Genomic DNA, 21,225 nt, shown 5'->3' with positions numbered 1-21,225 from the left:
CTTCAGACTCCCCCACTAGTTAGCACAACTCTTTAGTGCTTTCAGCTCAGGAACCTGGCACTCCAATTCTTAAGAGAATCAAAAATCAGCTCTGCTATTCATCTGTAAACAGAGAAAAAGGTGCAATTAGTATTTTTGACTCACCCAAGGAGCCCACTCCCTTGTCTAGCGAGTGCCACTCAGTTGATGGTGAGAATCCCTGTCTCAAAGCAGTTTCACAGTTCCTCATCCATACAATCAGGTTGACAACACTCCTCATCTCACGCCCCAACAACAAATAAACTGGGAATACCACAGCTGCCAAAGCAACCATCCCAGACTGCCGTGGTCATGTCAGGCGGGGTGAGTGTGTCTATGCAAACACGATCAGCTCCCGAAATTCTTTTCCACACTCGACATAATTCACCACCAGATGTCAGGGTAGAGTTCATCCAACTTCTGCTTACATAGGTATCTGTGACCTCCACAACCCCCTAATCCCACCGGGACCCATCTAGTCTGGATAAAGGTATCTGTGCTCCCCACAAACCTTTAAGCCCCCAAGGGAACCCACAAGCCCAGATGTAGGCATCTTCTATGCCCCACAAACGCCCTAAGACCCACAGGACCCCTCCAGACTGTAGGTAGCTATCTGTGACCCCCAGAGCCCCACAAAGACCCTCGGTACCCCTACAGCATGGATGTTTGTATCTGTGACCCTCACAAACCGCCTAAGCTATCCAGGGCCCCCTACAATCGGGACGTAGGTATCTGTTCCCCCCCAACACACCTAATCACCCACGGGACCCCTCCAGCCTAGACATAGGGATCTCTGACCCCACGAATCCCCTAAGCTACAACGGGACCCCTCCAGCATGGACATAAGTATCTGTGCCCCCACAACCCTCCTAAGACCCCCCAAACTGCTCCAGCCTAGACGCAGATATCTGTGCCCCCTACAACCCCCATAGGCCACGATGGGACCTCTCCAGCCTCAGCATAGTTATCTGTGCCCCCACAACCCCCCTAAACCCCCCGGAATGCCTCCAGCCTAGACGCAGGTATCTGTGCCAAACATGAACCCCTAAGGCCCCCAGGACCCCTCTTGCCTGGATGAGGGTATCTGTGCCCCCCACAAAACCCTAACCCCCCCAAGATCCCTACACCCTGGACATAGGTATCTGTGCACCCTCGTGAACACACTAATCCTCCCAGAAACCCCTACAGCATGGACATAGGTATCTGTACCCCAAAATGCCCCAAAGCAACCCCAGGACCCCTACAGCCTCGAAATAGGTATCTGTGCCCCCCCACAACTCCCTAATACCCCCATAACCCCTCCAGCCTGGATGTAGACATTTGTGACCTCCAGGAGCCCCCTAAGCCCTCCCCAGAACTTCTCCAGCCTGGACATAGGTATCTCTGCCCACAACAAAAACCCTAAGACCCATAGGGCCCCCACCAGCCTGGTTGTAGGTGTGTGTATGCCACACAAACCCGCTAAGCTCCCCAGAGCCCCCTCCAACCGGGACGTAGGTATCTGTGCAACCATAACCCCTTATGTCCCCCAGGGACCCCTCCAGACCATACGTAGGTTTCTGTGCCCCTCACCAACTCCCTAAACCCCCAGGGACCATTACAGCCTGGATGTATGTATCTGTGTTCACCACAACTCCCTAAGCCATCCAGGGACCTCTCCAGCCCAGACGTAGATATTTGTGTCCCTCATGAAGCCCCTAATCCACAACGGAATGCCTCCAGCCTGGACGTAGCTATCTGTGCCCCCCACAAGCCCTAAGCCCCCGAGAGAGCTCTACAGCCTCTACACAGGTGTGATGCTCTGTGCATTATCCTGCGTTGCCACTCGGTGTCACTATTGCTGCATGCGGGAAATGCTCTGTGCATTACTGTGATGGAGAGGGGTCTGTCTGTGTGGGGGATGGGAGAGCAGGGGGTGACTTTAGGACCGGACAAGTGCTCAGCCTGTAACCTGAGCGAGGCAGGGGGGAGGAGGTCAGCACCTTTGCCCGGGAAGCTGGACATAGGAAGGGGCCGGCTGGAGGGAGTGAGTTCAGTTTTGGTTTGGAGCTGGGTTGTTGGAATTCAGGGATTCCCAAACTGGGAACTAAGCTTCCTGAACCCACAGAAGGACTCGATTGAGGGGTCCTGGTTGTGCCCAAAAGCTCTGCTGTATCCTTTGCTCCTGCTGGCCAAAAAACCTTCTGTTTTACTGGCTGGCTGAGAGTCACTGTGAGTCCCAGGAGGAGGGGTGCAGGACCAGACTCCCCCACACTCCGTGACAGACCCTAAGCCCCTCCAAGACCCCTGCAGCCTGGTCGTATTTATCTGTGGCTGCCACCAAACACCTAAGACCCCCGGAGACCCCCGGAGACCCCTCCAGCCTGAACTTAGGTATCTGTTTCTCCCCACAACCCCCCTAAGCCCCTCAGGGACCTAAACAGCCACTACATTGGTATCTGTACCCCATATAGACTCCAGAAGCCCCCCAGGACACTCCAGTTTGCATATAGGTATATGTGCCCCTCAGAAACCCACTAATCCCCCAGGAACCCCTACAGCCTGGACGTAGGTATTTGTACCCCCACAACTCCCCTAACCCCCCAGAGACATCTACAATCTGGACGTAGATCTCTGTGCCCATCATGAAACCTCTAACCTCCCCAGGACTGATACACCCTGGACATCCGTATCTGTGCCCACCCGAACCCCTAAGACTCCCTGCTACCCCTACAGCCTGGACATAGGTATCTTGGGCACCCACAAATCTCCTAAGACTCCTAGGATGCCTCCAGCCTAGATGTAGGTATCTCTGGCCCCACTAACCCCTAAGCCCCCCGGTACCACTACAGCCTGGATGTAGGAATATGTACACCCCACGAACCCCCTAAGGACCCCTAGAGCCTGGAGATTGGTATCTGTGTCCCCCCAAAAACTCTCTAAGCCCCCCAGGGACCCGTACAGCCTGGACTTAGGTATCTGTGCACCCAAGGCAGCTAAGATCTCCCAGATCCCTACAGCCTGGATGTAGGTGTGATATTGCTGCCCATGGGAGCCAGCTGAGGTCACTCAATCAGGGTGAACTGCAAACAAAACAGGGCAGACAAATCCCAAACGCTGCTGGTTATTTCAATACTTAGATTTACCAAGCCAGCACGAAACAGCTTCTGTAGTACCTCACTGGTTACTTAGAAGTTTAAACCACGCAGTTCCCTTAAAGTACCCAGCCTCAGGCCTCCGTCCAGACACGTCTGTCAGATATGATGGAGTACAGCAGTTGGCAGGAGACACTCGATGTGTTGCATCTACACTAGACGCAATATATCGACCCCCGCTGGATCGATCGCTGTCCACCGATTCGGCAGCTGGTATAGACATACCCCAAGTATCTGGAGATCGGAGCTGGATCCCGGAGGGGGACACATTGAAGGAACTCAGGGGTTAAGGTGCCTCTATTGTCAGCTGTCAGGGCTGCTGTGGCTCAGAGGATGGTGCTTGACTCCTGGCAGGCTTAGGCACCGCAAGCTTGGGAGGCAGGAGAAGTGAAGCTGCCATGGCGTACTTGGGGTACTCATGCTCAGAGCAGGGGTGAGCTGGGGCAAGGGGGGGTGCCACAGGGCAGAGCGGGGAGGTTGCCACAAGAGGGGCACCTCAGGGTGGAGGGGGGAGCTGCCATGGGTGGGGCGCCTCAGGGTGGGGGTGCAGGGGAGGAGGGCGCAAGATTGAAGTTTCACCTAGGGCATGAAACATCCTTGCACCGGCCCTGCCCCATGCCCTACCTGCAGCCAGCCCTGCACCCACTGCCCTGCCCTGCCCGCAGCCAGCCTCTGTCTCCAGTCAGCCCTGCACCTTCTGCCCTGCCCACACAGCCGCATCCTCCCTGCCCTGCCTGCAGTCAGCCCTGCAGCCAGCCCGACACACCCCCTGCCCTGTCTCCAGCCAACTAATGCCACACCCCCCTGTGGCCCTGCCCAAAGCCAGCCAGCCCCCACACTCCCCCAGCCTGCACCAGCCCTGCACGTCCTGTCTGCAGCCAGCCCCGCACTCCTTGTCCTGCCTGCAGCCAGACACTACCTCCAGCCAACCCCATGTCCACTGGTGCCCTGCAGTTCCCAGGGCAGTAATCCTGCACATCTGCTTCAATGATGGGGGCAGGGAGCAGCTGGGACCCACACATGTGCACAACCTAGGGAACCAGACAGCAAATATGAAAAATAGGGACGGGGTGGGGGGTAATAGGATCCTAAATAAGAAAAAGACCCCAAAATTCGGACTGTCCTTATAAAATCGGAACATCTGGTCACCCTAGAACACCCCCAGGACTCCTGAGTTCCATTGCTGGGTTTCCTGTTGGTTCCACTGCTGGTTGTTTTCCTTTTCCTGGGGGACTTTGGGCAAGTTCCTCCCCACTCTAGGGCTCTATCCCCAGCAGTCAAATGGGGATTTCATAGTTTCCCGCTATTGGAAACTGCTGGGAGAATCTCCCAGCCAAAGCTGCTCTGACAGTGCTAAGCAGAATCAGACCATTCAAGGGAGGAGCTAACTGCCCAGGAGGAGTGTTTGGCTCTGGGGTTTCACTTCAGCCCAGTCTAGAGAGAGGGGCCCAGCCATGGAGTTTGGCTCAAGAAGACCAAGTCTCCAATTTATTAAGGGCGTTTTCAATTCCAATTCTGTGCTCCTAAGTGCTTGATGTCAGCTACAAATTTTAGAAGCATGCTCTCCACTGCATTTTCCAAATCATTCATGAAAATATTCAATACTACCGGACCGCAGACTGATCCCTGCCGGACCCACTAGGTAAGCCCTCTCCGTTGGACAGCCAAATCTGGAGAAGGGCTCCTGGAGTCTGGGCTTTCAACCAGCTCTGCACCCACATTACACTGATTGCAGCTGGACTGCATTTCCCTCGTTCGCTTGTGAGAATGTCCTGCTGGACTGTGTGAAAACCCTTAGTAACCCCAAGCTAGATCCCATCTACTGTTTACCCACCTCCACCAGGCCTGGAACCCTGCCAAAGAAGGAAAGAGGATTCGTTTGGAATGATTTGTTCTTGACAAATCCATGCTCACTAGTCCTAAGAACCAAATGATCCTGTAGGTGCTGCTGACAAACTGAGTGTTTAAGAATGTATTGCAGGATCTCTCCAGCTGTGGCAGTGAGGCTAGCTAGTCTGTAAGTCCCAAGGGTCTCTTTGTTCCCCTTTTAGAGAAAGGTCCTGTCTTGTTCATGGATGGGAAGATGTTCTTTTTCAGGGATCTCAGACGAGAACTGGGGCACAACACCTGGTTTGTTAAGGCCACAAAAATGGAGGCAGGAACCTCTTCTCTCCTACTGGCAAAGAACCCCAGGTACCTAAAAGACAGGGACTCACATCCCTGAATGGGCTTTTAAAAAGGCAGTGGTTAAAGATTGGCCGCGACCATTTCTTGTTTCCACAGACTAGACATTTTAGCAAACTTTAGAATTCCTCGGTGCTAAACACTGTGAAACGCCCCTTTCTCCTTCACAGAGGGCTTTAACGCCCCTTATCTCACTCAGGCTCACAACTGACGGGAGTTCGAGAACTGTCCCTGTTCCCATTGGACAGATGGGAGAAGCCTGAGGTCCAGAGAAGGGAAGTGACCTACCCAAGCGCCTACACAGTAAGGCGGTGGCAGAGCCAGAAAGAGAAGCCACCAGTCCTGACTCCTGTTCTAACAGGCAATAAACCCCCCCAGAGGCAGGGATAGAGCCCAGGAATCGAGATGGTGGGGAAATTTCATTGAATCCATTTCTGTCAGAAAATCCCATTCAGGCTAATCCGGTTTTTTTCTCAAAATCATAACAAGTGGGATGAAAGTTCTTTGCAAAAATATTGTATTGCAAAACAAAAGCATCTCCTGTTCATCACAGTGTGTTAAATTGTCTACTCGCACACAAAGAGGAGACACTTAGATCTCAAACATTAGATAAGATGCTTCAGTCTGAGCTAAGTCATTGCTGCTCTTAACAATTTCAAAATAAAAAAATGCAAATAAAATAGACTATTTCAGCTATTCTATTACGTGTTAATCTGCTCTGAGTAAACGTGATAGGAGACCTCATATTATGCCCTACTCCTAGTGACACTCTCCAATGGATCCCCATCCTCCACCCACCGTCAGGTAGGTGCAAGCGGATCATTATTATTTCTACTTGAAAGAGGGAGAAGCTAAGGCTGAGAAAGGAGAATTGACTTGTCTTAGGTCACACAGCCAGTCAGAGGCAGAGTTGGGAATAGGACCCAAGAGCCCTGATTTTCAAACTACCCATTGGATCTTGAATTTCAGACACTGAATGACCTGAATAAAGTGCTCTCAGATGAGCTCCAGACCAACAAGAGTGACAGTAACTATTCAGCAAGTATTTGAGGAGAACTGCAATGTTAGAGAGAATCATGAATTGCTCAGAGACAACTAATGCAGAGAAGCGGCAAAATTCATGAAACACAAACATCTCTTTGACTTATAAAGAGAAAAACAAGGACCTGAGTCTCCTCCCTGTCAATAACCCCCTGCTCAGCCAATCCGGCTAGAGACTGAGGAGGGGAGGCTGAGGGATCTCACCAGATAGCCCAAAGGATGGCCCAGGTCACCGGTGGGGATCACTTCCCGAGCACTAGTTCAGCCTCACATTTTTGGGTAGACCTCCCACAGTGAGAACTGCAGAGCACTGCCCTGCAAAAAACTAAAAAAAACCACACACACACTCTCTCTCTCCCCCTCCCTCCTGGTGTTGGGAGGGGAACAGGTAAAAGGACAAAGGAAGCAAGAGAAGAGAAAGGAGGGAGGGAAGGGATGGAGGAAGAGGTGAAACAAAAAGGACAAACCCTAATGTCCCCAGTGATTCTAAGGAACAAAATCCCAGGTGCAGAATAAAATCCTGCCTCCTTAAGCTCTTGTTTTCCATGCCTCGAATTCACCTGTCACCAGATGGATCAGACTGAACAGGTTTCAAACCTCCAGGAGGCTCTTACCTTCTAAACAGGGACGGCTGTTTTCTAGTAAAATCACTACAAGGGAAGGAGAAAACTCAAAAGAGGTTCCTCCTGACGCTCACGTCCGTGAACCCGAATACTCTCTCAGTCCTCAAAGAGAGACCTGGAGAAGGAGACTTGCTGAAGCAAAGCCACAGGGATCTCTGAGGTTTCCCTGGCCCCTCACCCCTGTCCTGCCTCCATAGGGCATTGCAAGGGCACCGAATTGCCATATTTTGGGACCACTCCCCTTTCTCCTTCACAGAGGGCTTTAACGCCCCTTATCTCACTCAGGCTCACGACCGCCCAGAGCTCGAGAATTGTCCCTGTTCCCATGGGACAGATGGGGAGGAGCCTGAGGTACAGGGAAGGGAAGTGTCCTGTCACCAGATAGATCAGATTGAACAGGTTTCAAACCTCGAGAAGGCTCTTACCTTCTAAACAGAGACAGTTGTTTTCTAGTAAAATCAGGAAAAGAGAAGGGGAAAACTCGAAAGAGATTCCTCCTTGTGCTCATGTACGTGAACCCGAATACTCTCTCAGTCCTCAAAGACAGACCTGGAGAAGGAGACTTGCTGAAGCAAAGCCACAGAGGTCTCTGAGGTTTCCCTGGCCCCTCGCCCCTGTCCTGCCTGGCTGATGTCAGCATCTCTCTGTGAGGTCACCACCCCCCATCACCTTGGACCAATAGTCTGAGGTCCTGAAAAAGGCCTTTGTGATGTCACTGCCACACCCCTCCCTTGATGTGCCAATATCCTGCCTCTGGCCAGGCCCTTTGGAGGTTTGAGTTACTCCCTGTGGACACCCCACTCAAGGGGCGTTCGTTCTAGGCAGCAAGCCGGCTAGACAGGAAAACATCAGACGCTGCTCCCAATGCTACACTCAGTGTTCCAGAAATTAGTCGACTTTATGGCCAGAAGAGACCATTAGAGAATCTAATCAGACCCCCTGCATATCACAGGCCTCCTGCATGACACAATAGCTACTTTTGGGGGAAAGGCATCTAGTCTTCATTGAATGACATCACGGGATGGAGAATCCACCACTTTCCTTGGTAGCTTGTTCCTGTGGTGAATCATCCTCGCTGTTGACTATTTGGGGCTTAGTTGTAACATGAATTTGTCTCTTTTCACCTTCCAATCATTGGGTCTTGTTATGTCTTTCTCTGCTCCATTCAAGAGCCCTTTAATACCCAATCTTTTCTCTCCATTAAGGCACTTCAACACTTCAGTGAAGTCACCTTTCAATCTTCTTTTGATAAGCTAAACAGGTGGCGCTCTTTCAATAGCTCACTAGAATGCATTTTTCTCCAGCCCTCAGAACATTTTGGTGGCTTTTTGCTGCCCCAGCTCCAATTTCACAGTATCTTTTTCAAATGAGGACACCAAAACTGGAGGCAGTATTCCAATATCAGTCTCATTGATGCCGTGTCACCTCCTGTGATGTTATTGACATAATCTGTAACTTTAGAGATCACCATTGTGACCACGGTTCTGTATTTGCAGCCTATATGATTGAAAGGTTGTCGTGAAAGGGGTCTATGGAAAGGTTCTGATTGGCTGATTATAATTATGCTATCTCTAGATGTGTATCAATTTTGTAGTTGAGGTTATGAATATTGGCTCTATGCTGTCTGTATTCAAACTTGTGCTATGTTTCCGAGGAACACCCCAGCCAGACAAGTTGGTGTCAGTTCTGCCTAGCCTGCTTGATGGCCCATTAAGGACCATCAGCTCTACAATAAACCCATTGAGAGAAGGCAGATACGTCTTGTGGCTCAGCAAGGTATGCAGGGACCTGCCTATGGACAAAACTCAAAGGTTTTTCTATGCCACGTGCTGGATAGAGTGTCCTTGGGACAAAGAAAGCAAAGACCAAATGGCAAGAGACTGTAAAAGGCTGATGCCTCGTCTCCATCTTGTCTTCAATCCTGCTTTGTACCTCTGAAGGGATTTTGCTACAAAATGAAGCTCTGTACAAAGGACTGAATGACCCATCCCAGCTGTGGATGGACTCCAGAGACTTGATTTGAACCTGCAGTTTATTCCATCACTGCTACAAGCCAGAACCAAGAACTTTGCCATTACTGTATGTGAAGGGTTAAAATTCATGTGCATTTTATATAACAACCTGGTCTATGGATTGTCCCAGCTCTTTTCCAGACCCAAAGTCCAGAGTATAATCAAGGGACCAGAAGCCTAGTAAATAGTGATCAGCTAAAAGAAAGCTGGGGTAAACAGAAAGCCTTGCTTGCTAAGATAAGCTTGGTCAGCAAATTGCCAGGTGTTGGAGCTAAGAAGTAAATCATTGTGTCTTATTCAAAGCTGCAGATTGAACAAAGAATCCCTGTTCCTATTGTGTAAGTCTCTTCTGTAGGGAGATGTTCTTCCCAGAGATCCAACCTTGAGTTTATGAAAAGTTGGCAGATGTCAGTATAAGATATGGCATCCTTCCACCTCCCTTCCCAGGGACCAATGCCTTGCCTTAAGACACACAGTAAACAATATTTATTGCCATATACTTTCACTGTTTCTTTGCTTTAACCCCTAGGAATGTACCTGGAGGACAATCAAAGGAGTTGCTCCTTTCCTATGGACCTCAAATCAGAATTCAGCATAGATATTTTATACTAATAACATTTTATCAAAGTATTCATGAAATGTTAACTTGCTAACTTGAGACCATGGGTGGAGACATTATATAACCTGTTAACCTTTGGCTACTGTGCTTATCATGTCTTGCAGCAAAACCTATCCCAGAGTTTGGAACTCCCTACCCCGTCACTTTCCCCCACCCATGGAAAATCTATATGTTCTATTTTAATCAATTTAGAGTGTCTCTGAGCCTAATAAGCAAGGTGACACTCTGCCAGTGCTGTGTGTAATAAACTCCTATTCTTGCCATCTACAAGGTGGAGATTTATGTCCTTCACAGACACCTGCTGAATAAAGAGGAGATTCAGCATCCAGCTTGGCTGAATGTGTCTTCTCTCCCCACAGCTTGGTGATCTTCTGAGGAAATGGAGAAGACTGCCTTTGCCTAGCTGTACATTGCTTGCAAAAGAAACAAGTCTTTTTGGTGGCAAGTGTTGAAAGGAGCCATTAGACAAATGTGGAGACAGGAAAAATGTCCCCCAACTCAACTGGCATCTGTGGATGCTGAAGTCACAACACAAAGTGCTAAACAGTATATGAGCACAGGCTGGTTTCAGAAGAGTCTCTACCAAAGCCTTTTCCACCAGCAGGGGCCTCTCTGTGCACAGAACTCCTGATAGTGTGATGGCTGCAGGCAGTGGAGAACTTTATTTTGGCATCTGTTTGTCAGTGAACATCTACAGAGGCTGTTTAAAGGTCTCTAGATAGTGATCTTTGGGAAGAGCTGGCTGAAGTGTCTTCGTACTAACCAGGAGATCCTGGCTTGGCCTGCCAGTTCTTCCTTGCAAGTCTTGAGGGAAATGGGGAATGTCTGTAGTTTGGAATTTGCAGGTGTTGTCCTGGACCATCAAAAGGAACAGTTGCAAGTACTTTATCAAGGCAGGCACCTTGGCTTAGCTGGCTAAAGCACCTGTCTAGTAAACAGGAGATCCTGGGCTCAACTCCCAGTGGTGCCTTGTTGTATGGCTTTTGTCTCCTCTGCTCACATTTTCCTGTGTCTTTCTAGGAAACAGAAGAGACCTCCCTTGGTATCCAAGTCATTACTTGCTAAGGAAAAGGCTGCTTTGGAGAGAAACGTTGGAAAGAATCAAATCACAAGCCTGGAGTTGATGAAAAGGCTGCTGTGACTGGCATTGGCATGGTGGTTGCTTTGACTGCAATTGTTGCAACATAAAAGCCTGCACCACATGTCCTTGTGATTCACTGGGGATGTCCACACACAGATGTAATGTCGTCTTCCTTTTGATTGTCACTGATGAAAAATGGAGCAGCTGGGAGAAAAGTCCCAGAGGCACTTGCCAGGTAAAGTGGAGGTTAGAGATGCAGAACCCAGTGGTGCCTTGCCAAATGTGTCCACTCCTCCCACTTTTTGGTCAATCTTTTGAAGAAGCAGAGAAGACTGCCTCTGCCTTGCAATGCAAATGCTTCCAAAAGAAACCGGTCATTTTTTCTGACAAGTGTTGGAAGAGGCACCTAAGAAATGTGGAGACAAGGAAAAGGTCATCGTAACTCAACTTGCATCCATGGCTCTTGAGGCCACAACGCAGAGCACTGAGCACTGTACGACCACAGCTGGGGACAGAAGGGTCTTTTTCAAAGGCATTTTCCACTAGCAGGGTCTTCTCTGTGCACAGAATTTCTGATAGTTTGGTGTCTGCAGGCACTGGAGATCACTATTTTGGCATCTCTCTCTCTCTGTCTCAGTGAGCACCCGCTGTGGTTGTTGAAAGTCTGTGATGGGATCTATGGGATGCAACCTGAACAATGGGACCCCTGAGCCCTTTGTCCCACCACCTGGACTCCCTCTCACACATGTGATGCTGAGACAAGCTGTGAATCTCTGGCAGATATTGCACTTACACAGACATCCGTAGATAGGGACACAGCCAACTGAATTACATGAATGCTTCTGCAGCCACTCATAACACTAATGATAGAGAGTCACCCCCCCACAGCTCTGCAGCCTTGCAACCCTGGATCATACCATCTTGCCATAATCAGAAGCCTGATCAGTGTGAGTTTATTACACAGGGTCCACTCCTCCCTCACTGTGAATAGTACATGAACCAGCCTTGTAATGGAGCTGAGATTTCCTAAGAACTTCAAGCAAAATACACCAGTTTAAGTACAGCATAAAACAGATTTATTAACTACAGAAAGATGGAGTTTTAAGGATTATAAGTGGTAAGAATAAAAGATCAAAGTAAATTACCATGGAAATTAAAGATAAATTCACATTCTAAACTTTACACCTTATTACACTAGGGCGTAGTTCAGTTATGCACACAGGAAGGCTTAATGCTCGAGCTGCTGCACATACTGGGCAGGCTTAAAGTCGGGCTCCCCATGGCAGGAGAGAAGAAGACTCGGCCCCTGGAGGGGCAGGCTGGGGCTTCCGGGATCCCATTTGCTGACAGGCAGCGCCCTGCCCCCACTCCCAAGTCATCCATGGTGCCCCCAGGTCGGCCAGAATGGAGCAGCAGTTTTCACTGCACTACGTCCACTTATGGCTTACAGGCAACTCCCAGACTCACCACAGTCCACCATCTCGGCCAGAAAGGAGCCCACTCAGCCTCACCATTGCTGCTTTTCCTTCCCCCCAGAACCCTGCTTCTCCTGGGCTGCAAGTAGCCATCCCTGGGATGCCAACAGGCAGCCACAGGGGTCTGTCTCCCAGCAGCCAACCGCACCTCCATGGGTTCAGCCCTCAGAAGGGCAGGTGGGAGTTTCCTGGATCCCAGTTGCTCACAGCCAGCCCAGCCTCCACCTCTAAAACCATCAGTCACGCCCCCAGGTTGGCCATAAAGGAGCCGCCATTCTCCACTTGGACTCAGCTTTGCTTGTTTTCCTTTCACCCAGAACCCCGCTTCTCCTGGGCTGCAAGTAGCCATCCCTGGGAAGCCAAGAGGCAGGCACAGGATTCTACCTCCCAGCAGCCAACCGCACCTCCCCAGGCTTTGCAGAATGAAGGGTGGTTCTCTACTAACCCCACTTAGCCGCACAGCTTCTTCCCTGCCTTCCTCAGCTCAACTTTCCTCTATTGCCCCATTCCTGCCTCACTTCCTCCTTTGGCCAGTCACGCAAAGGAGCCCAGCAGGAAGTGACAGCCTCTATAGGCCAACCTCCAACAGCAGAGGTGGCCAAGCCACAAGCCTCCAAATGGTGACTGGCCTAACTACTCTAGGTTCTCCAGCCTGACACCAAGGTGCTTTCTCCACTGCTGTCAGCATCCTCTGTCATGCAGGGGTTGGAGTTATCCCAGGGACAGGCCAATAGGAGGAGTGGCCTTTCTGAACAACAAGGGGATCTGGGAAAAGGAAGCCAGCATGTTTCTGCCTGGTTTTGAACGAGGGACCTTTTGCATCTTAGGCAAATATGATAACCACTACACTACAGAAACTCCACCTACTTGGCTGTTGCTCACTCTGGCACAGACCGATGGACAAATCTAGAGAATGTGGTGGTAGCCCCTCGATAGGTCAGCTGGCAGAGCAGAGGACTGGAGCCAGCACTCAGGAAGTCATCCTTACCTCGCCCGTGTGACTCCAGCTTGAGGGAGAGCTTCTTTTTCTTCTCCTTGCTGACAAAGAGCAAGAGAAGAATGAAAGGTCAGGTGGGCCAACTCGGTGCAGAAGCCCATGCTGTCTTTTCCAGCTGCATAGCCTGAAATGAGGGTCTTGTGGCAGTTAAAGGAACTGCTGCACTCTCAGAAAACATCCCGCCCGTGCATAAAGGAGGATAGAAGAGCCTGTTAGTCTAGCACGCTCCCAACTGAACTGTTTCAGCAGCGGCTAGGTTTCTTTTTGGCCTGTTACTTTTCTGTCTGGGATGTTGTTGTCAGCTGTGGCACAGAAAAAGGACGTCATTGCGAGCTGCCCATGAAGATAAGATTAACTTTTGCCTTCCTTGATCGGCTTTACTAGCTTCCTCACCCTATTCCTGCCTTAGTTCCTGTGTTACCTGAAGGCAACGGGGGCCCAGCAGTACGAAGAGGAAGTTAGACAGCTAGACCCTGGTGGCAAAAGTTCTACCACCGCTTGCCACCCCACTCTCTTCTCCCAGCTTCACATATTGACCGCCAGGGACTTGGTGCCCAGCAGCGCAACGGAAGGCAGTGGACAGAGCCACCCTCGCCTTGAAGCTCTGGCTCATTAAACCGTATCTTCAGTCGCTGATGGCCAATGAGAGACCAACAGCGCTTGCTATTTTAGCACTTGAAAATGCCATTGGTCAGTCATTGGATCTCTTTAATGCTGTTACATAACAAATGAAAATAGAATCTCAGTGTGACATTCTGTACCTTTGGGGGAGCGTGCTGTAACCCCCATATTCCTCATTTTCATATAATCGTGATCTTATATACAGAGCATGCCTTGTAAGGCATCAGGGGAAAGGATATGATCTGCTGAAAGTCATTTCTCTACCCATAGATGTTTACCATTCATGCATATGAAGTTATGAGAATTGTGCAGTGTGGTTGTCACTATGCTGTAAGGTGGGGGAGTCAGCCAAATATTAGCTCCCCAGTGACAACAGCAAGGAAAGTAACCAACACCCGGACAGGGTGTCAAACAACCCATCAACAGCCATTGTTCAGTAAGGGAGCTACAGTGCAATCACCTACCTGCAAGAGGACACCCCAGGGGAATTGCTCAGACTTGCTTGGAGAGACGCAGTGATGCTCACCTGACTCTGAAGGGGGAGCAAAGCCAAGAGGGAAGAAAGGACATGATAAAAGCAGAGACATTTGCCATGCTTTGTCTCTCTCTCGTCCACCTACATCTACAGACACCCCCACACCAAGCAACTGAAGCGCTGATGAAAGGGGAGAGCCTGGCTGAAAAGCCACCAGCCGGCCTGTGGTGAGAAGCATCTAAATTTTTTAAGGGCATTGAAAGGGTTAAGATCAGCTTAGAGTGCATTTTGCTTTTATTTCACAAAAACAACGAGGAGTCCGGTGACACCTTAAGAACTAACAGATTTATTTGGACACAAGCATTCGTGGGTAAAAAGCCCTCTTCTTCAGATGCATGGAGTGAAAATTGCAGATAGAGGCATAAATATATATTGGAACATGATGTAAAGGGAGTTACCATACAAGGGGAGAACCAGTGTTGAAGGCTAATTCAGTCAGGGTGGATGTGGCTCTCTCCAAGTAATTGACAGGGAGGTGTCAATACCAAGAGAGGGAAAATTGCTTTTGTAGTGAGCCAGTCACCCCAGTCCCTCTTCAAGCTCAAATTAATGGTGTTAAGTTTGCAGATCAGTTGTAACTCTGCAATTTCTCTTTGAAGTCTGTTTTTGAAGTTTTTTGAATGGCTTCTTTTAAATGGCTACTTTGAATGGCTACGTTTAATTGTGTTATTGAATATGAACATGTAAATGTGTTATGGAAGTCCCATGTGGTCTAGTGGTTAGGATTCTTGGCTTTTACCCAGGCAGCCTGGATTCAATTCCCCACACAGGAACAATGCAGAGCTTCTCCTTGGAGGGGAGGCAGGAAACAAAAAGAATGGGAAGGGATCCTGCCAGCAGCAGAGCTGGATAGAATTGGGAGCAGTACTGGATTTGACATGGTGCCATAGTGCTAGGCCCAAGCTTTGAAAGGACCTGTAACAGTAACTTCCTCCTCTCTGCAGGAAGGGAGCCTCAGAGCAGCCTGGATTCAGTAGGGGAGCTGAGACCGAACAGGGCCCTGGGAGCAATAGTTCCTTGGCCAGCTCCCTACCTTGGAGCAGAGAAGGAACATTTCCCAGCATTCCCTTGGCTGCTATCAACAGGAAAGGGAGGGGGGAAGCTGTGAGACTCCATGCGCTGCAGCTTGCTGTGGCTGGGGGGCTGGCTGCTAGAAGCGGGTGCCACCTGTGAATAGGGAAGAGGTGTGACCAAGGAGTAGAAGGCTTTGGCCCAGGTAGCACCCTCAGAAGACTTCCCCAGACGGGCTTAGGGATGCTGGTGTGACCTCGCCTGGCAGCCCCCAAAGATGGAACTGGGTGGACTAACTGGACAGGGCCCCTCTCTATCTGAAGCTGGACAAAGGGAGGTATGTGGATCCCACCAGAAGGTAAAAGGGTAAGTAAGGTAGGGGAGGCTCTACTGGACCTGGACAGCTTCAGATACAGGACAGGAGGATTTCCACTTCTGAGCCATGAAAATAGAAATTGACTTTTCCTTTCCAGATGTATCTAATATTCAGAAAGGGAATCTAGCCCCTGCCTTCCAGATCTGAATACCTCAAAATCAGGAGTGCTCAAGCTCAATTTGGGCAGCTGTTACTTCATTTCTCCCAAATCAAATATGCTGATCCACTGTCATTTACTGTAGAAAAAGTAGGAGAAAATTGAGCAACAAACGTTGGGGTCTTCCCAGTGCTAACTGGGGCTGGAATTGCTATTTTCAATAACCATTACACTTTTTTTTTTAGTTTTGTTTGTTTAAAAGGAAGACAGTGATATTGCACTGGCAAATTCCCCATAGAAACAAAGAATGGAACAAAAGAATAATAAAGGCACCTCAACTTTCCTCATTTATGTAGGACAGTCTTATTAGATGGATCCAGACATCTTCCAATCACAGAAGCTGAAAATTGTTCCACTTTACTGCAGTTCTGTAACCATGCAGGAACCTAGAGGAGGAAAGTGCCTAACTCCAGAGTCTGCAGCTGCCTAGGGCCAGTGCTGAGGATTTAGAGTCCCTAGTGCTGCCCTTGCAAGGTTCAAGCATGCTCAGCCTTGGCATTGCCTCCGCTCCTGCGGCTAGTAGCTGCAGCTGTCTAAGGCTGGCCTCTGGCAGTTGCCTCATGGCTGTAGCTAGAGAAGTTACAAGTGGCTCTATGACTCCTGGGGCCATTAAGCTAGAGCACCTAAAGACACTGGAGTTAACCTCAAGGAACAGAGGTCACCAGTAGGAAAGGAATGTCGGGGGAGCAGGGAAGGCAGAAGCAGGTCAGGCTTGCAGAGGGAGCTTCCAGCTGGTTGGGAGCATGTCCAAAGTAGAAAGGAAACAAGTATGGGGAGAGGTGGTGGTGACCAGGTAGCAGACTAGCATGTAGATGGAAGCAGAGGGAGAGACGCTGGTGTCTTCAGATTCCCAAGGGCTAAGTCCTCACTTTGGGGAAATGGTGTTTGCAGGTGGCTTGCTCACATGGCAGGATGGGGGCTGAGGGAGGGATCTGTCAGAACTGATCAGGTGTCTGCTGGCTTTAGGACTTTGAGCTGAGACTAGGACCACATGCAGTGACTGGTGACATGGGGGGGTACTGGAGACATGGCTAGAGAAGGTCTGAATGAGGAAAGAGATAAATCTGTGGGGAGTTTCCTTGGTCACTATGAAAGTTCTGCTCACTGTGGACACTGGTAAACCCACATGGGTGTACAGCTCAATAAGAAAACCCGTGGGCTGAGGGAGCTGTGTATGGCAATGCATATAGTCATGGAGAGGTGTGTGATCAAAATGAAAAATGTCTCTGAGGTTCAGTACCGGGTATACGAAGGCACCAATGGCACTGCCCCACCAGGCCCACACTCGGAGCCCACAGTGACTACACTGGGGCCCACAAATATGTTTGGTGCCAGGACCAACAAAAGGTTAATCCAGCCCTGACTGCCTGAGCACTATTTCAGCCTCACATTTTTGGGTGGAACTCCCACAGTGAGAGCTGCAGAGCACTCCCCCGCAACACACACGCACACACTCGTCCTGGTGTTGGGAGGGGAACAGGAGAAAGGACAAAAGAAGAGATGAAGAGAAAGGAGGGAGGGACAGGTGGATGGAGGAAAAGGTGAAACACAAAGGACAAACCCTAATGTCCCCATGATTCTAAGGGACAAAATCCCAGGTGCGGAATAAAATTCTGCCTCCTTAAGCTCATGTTTTCCATGCCTAGAATTCAACTCTCACCAGATGGATCAGACTGAACAGGTTTCACACCTCCAGGAGGCTCTTACCTTCTAAACAGGGATGGCTGTTTTCTAGTAAAATCACTACAAGGGAAGGAGAAAACTGGAAAGAGGTTTCTCCTGGCGCTCACGTCCGTGAACCCTAATACTCTCTCAGTCCTCAGACAGAGACCTGGAGAAGGAGACTTGCTGAAGCAAAGCCACAGGGGTCTCTGAGGTTTCCCTAGCCCCTGGACCCTGACTGATGTCAGGATCTCTCTGTGAGGTCACCACCTGCTCACCAATAGTCTTTGACCAATAGTGTGAGGTCCTGCAAAAGGCCTTTGTGATGTCACTGCCACACCCCTCCCTTGCTGTGCCAATGTTCTGCCGCTGGCCAGGCACTTTGGAGCTTTGAGCTACTCCCTGTGGATCACCCCACTCAAGGAGCTTTTCTATAGAGCATCCTCAGATGTCTGAGCACACGAGTGCCATGGCAATGAACTGACACATATGGCACCAAGATGAGATCATTAGTAGACTAACCTATAGGAGAAGGAAACCCCAGCATTAGTAGGGGAGAAATCCCTACTGAACATGCATTACACCTAGCAGCCCCTGCGTGGGGTCGGGCGGGGGCTGCGGAGGGGGGAGACCTGGGAAAGGGATGGATGGAAAATGTCTGTGCAGCCGGGACACGGCCGGGGGGCGAGGGGAGAAGAGCAGGTGACCCCTGAGGAGCGGGGAGAAAAAGGGAGGGCTGAGATCCCCTCGGAATTACCACTGCCCCCTCCGTGGAGACCCCCCTCCTCTCCTGTCCTGCCCCCTTTCTCCCTAGAGAGCAACAAGCAACATCCAGGGTGACACCCCCTTCCCTCAAACCCCTGAGAAGTTCCCTGTTCCCCTCCCCCCATTGTGCCCCATTTTCTGTCCCCTTTGCCAATGGCCAGTTCAGATCTCAGGTTTGGGGTGTTTCCCCCCATTTTCACCTGCAGTGATTTGTCCTTGTGTAGGTGGGAAATGGATCCCCCGAGTGATTTCTGAACTGGGCAGAGGGTTAATGGGCAGAGGCTGGGGGGGTCCTGAGACAGGGACACCTCTGGGCTGGGCTGGGGGGGCCACTCTCTGCTGGCAACAGGGCGTGGGAAGGGCCAGGAAGGGGAGGGGGGAGCAAGTGTCCCCCATAGAGAGGGTCCAGCCCCAGGCTGCTACCAGTAGCACATTCCTATCCTGGCCGGGGGGGGGGATTTTCTCCAGCTGGGACCTGCCCCCTAGGCAGCCCCAGGCTCTGACCGCACCAGCCCCGCCTGGAGCCCCCAGTGAGTGAGAGACCCCGGAGGGGGAGGGGGAGGGAGCACTGGGCCCTGAAAGGAAAGTGACTCTCTCCCCTCAGATCTTGGCGTTTTCCTCTCATGTTATCAAATATGCAGTTTGTGACACAATTTCTTTGCAAATCTCAAAGATTCAAATAAAATAACCTAAACATTTGCCCCACTTCTCTCTAGTTGTCTATTTCTAATTGAATATGCCCTGAGATTTTCCTGTCTCTAATTATAAAATAATAAGAAAATCTCAGATTTACACCTTTTCTCAGATTATTGAACACAAAATGTTTGCAAATGTTGCCCATTTCCTCTTTATTCATTTATCAAGTATTCATGTGAAACACTCAGATTTTACCTCCTATCAACAACTGATATAAAAACCCTCTGATTTTCCACTTTCCTCTCTATAATTTGCAAAATGGATCCAAAACCTCTGATTTCCACCCTTTGTCTTTCATTTCTGAACACTGATCTGAAAGCTCAGGCTTTCCCTCTGTGTCATTATCAAATGTCAATTAACAATCCTCTCAAGTTTTGTGCTGTTCCTTATGTTTCTAAATCCCAAAAACTTCTTCCTTCAGGGGAACCTGTTGCCCTGAGTCGCTCTCCATTCTGGATGTTGCAGGGGATTAAATTTCCCAGTGATTGTCTTTCCCCTCTCCTTTGAGGATCATTTGTTCCCTCTTTTAGCTCTGTTAGATATTTGCCAAAGAAAGAGACCAGCCTGATATTTAATACACATCAAAGCCAGAGGCCTCCCCCTGTTTGGGGATCAGTGGTTCGCAGCTGGTAGTGGGAGAGTTGGCTGGCCCCTTTTCTTTTCTCCAGCTGGCACAGGATGAGGGGGTCACTCTGAGTGCAGCATGTCTTGAGAAGTATCCCAAACCACAAGACAAATGGTTTCTGTGAAGGGTTGCTTCCCACAGTGCTAAGATGTAGCCACCTCTGGCAGGATCCATGGTGGCTACTATTTGCTAGTGACAGGCCACGGAAATTTCTTACCTATTTTGCCCCTCCATGCCAGGCCTGCACAACATACAGCCCGCGGGCAACGTGCGGCCCGTGAAGTCTCACTGTGCGTCCCGCAGCCGGGAATCAAAGGGCTCTGGGCTGCCCGTAGCCGCGGGGAATCCAAACCCCTTTAAAGTTCAGCTGCGGCCGGGATTCAAAAGGTTCTGAGCTGCCCGCAGCCGCAGGGAGCCCAGAGCTCTTTAAATCTCAGCCGCGGCCAGGATTTATAGAGCTCTGGGCAGGCGGGCGGGAAGCTCAGAGCTCTTTAAATCCCAGCCACCAGGTCCGGCTTTAGGCCAATTCAACCAATTCCCTTGAATCGGCCTTGCTCCTAAGAGGACCCCGCACCCAAGCCCCAGTACCAGCAAAAGCCAGTGCGCTGTACCAGGGTGGCCCAGTTTCCCCAGGGGGCAATTTAAAAGGCCTGGGGCTCCCAGCAGGGGCTGGAACCCCAGGCCCTTTAAATTGCCACTAGAGCCCTGCTGCTGGAGCCCTGGGGTATGGCTGCGGGGCTCTGGGGGCTATTTAAAAAGTCCAGGACTCCCATTGCTTCTACCTCCCCGGCCCTTTAAATAGCCACTGGAGCCCTGCCGTTTCCCCAGGGTTCCCGCGGCTATTTACAGAGCTGGGGCAGTGAAAGCAGGGGCGCCCCGGGCCCTTGAAATAGCCCCCAAGCCCCAGGCTGCTGCTGCTACCCTAGTGGGAGAGGGGGGAGGAGGAGGAGGAGGAGGCACTCACCATAGAGGATGGGCTGTACCCCCTGTACCTGCACCCCCTGCCCTGCCTGCGGCCAGCCCGTCCCCAGCCAGCCCCTGCTGCACCCCCTGCCCGCACCAGCCCCGCACCTCCAGCCCTGCTTGCACCAGTTCCTGCCTGCAGCCTGCCCATCTCCAGCCAGCCCCACACCCCCTGCCTTGCCTTCAGCCCTGCACCAACCCCTGTCTCCAGCCAGCCCTGCACCCCCTTCCCTGTCTCCAGCCAGCCCCTGCCACACTGCCTGCCCTGCCCGCACCAGCCCTGCACCCCCTGCCCTGTCTCCAGCCAACCCCGTACCCCCTGCCTTGCCTTCAGCCCTGCACCAACCCGTCTCCAGCCAACCCGTCACACCCCGCTGCCTGAAGCCAGCCAGTCCCGCACTCCTTTGTCTCCAGCCCTGCCAACCCATGCCGCACCCTCCCTGTGGCCCTGCCTGAAGCCAGCCAGCCCACCCCACACCTCCTGTCTCCAGCCTGCCCCACACCCCTTGCCCAGCCTGCAGCCAGACCCTACCTCTCGCATCCTCCCCCTCCCCCACCTCCAGCCAGCCCCATGTTCACTGGTGCCCTGCAGTTCCCAGGGAAGTGACCCTGCACACCTGCTTCAATGAG

General features: G+C 50.9%; 1 protein-coding gene, 1 long non-coding RNA gene and 1 other non-coding gene across 3 annotated transcripts in view; 1 reads left to right on the top strand and 2 right to left on the bottom strand.

Annotated features, from left to right (window-relative positions):
• LOC127037812 (zinc finger protein 333-like) overlaps positions 1-21,225 on the bottom strand; it is a 1,302,204-nt gene that overhangs the window by 701,225 nt on the left and 579,754 nt on the right. The gene's annotated exons all lie outside the window — the stretch shown is intronic.
• LOC127037876 (uncharacterized) overlaps positions 1-21,225 on the top strand; it is a 216,318-nt gene that overhangs the window by 41,718 nt on the left and 153,375 nt on the right. The gene's annotated exons all lie outside the window — the stretch shown is intronic.
• On the bottom strand, positions 12,973-13,045 carry TRNAL-AAG (transfer RNA leucine (anticodon AAG)). Its single transcript has one exon. It is a non-coding gene; the product is annotated as a tRNA-Leu (tRNA).

This window comes from Gopherus flavomarginatus, chromosome 20, assembly GCF_025201925.1.
Source record: "Gopherus flavomarginatus isolate rGopFla2 chromosome 20, rGopFla2.mat.asm, whole genome shotgun sequence".
NCBI lineage: Eukaryota > Metazoa > Chordata > Testudines > Testudinidae > Gopherus > Gopherus flavomarginatus.
This window is presented reverse-complemented; position numbering and strand designations above follow the sequence as displayed.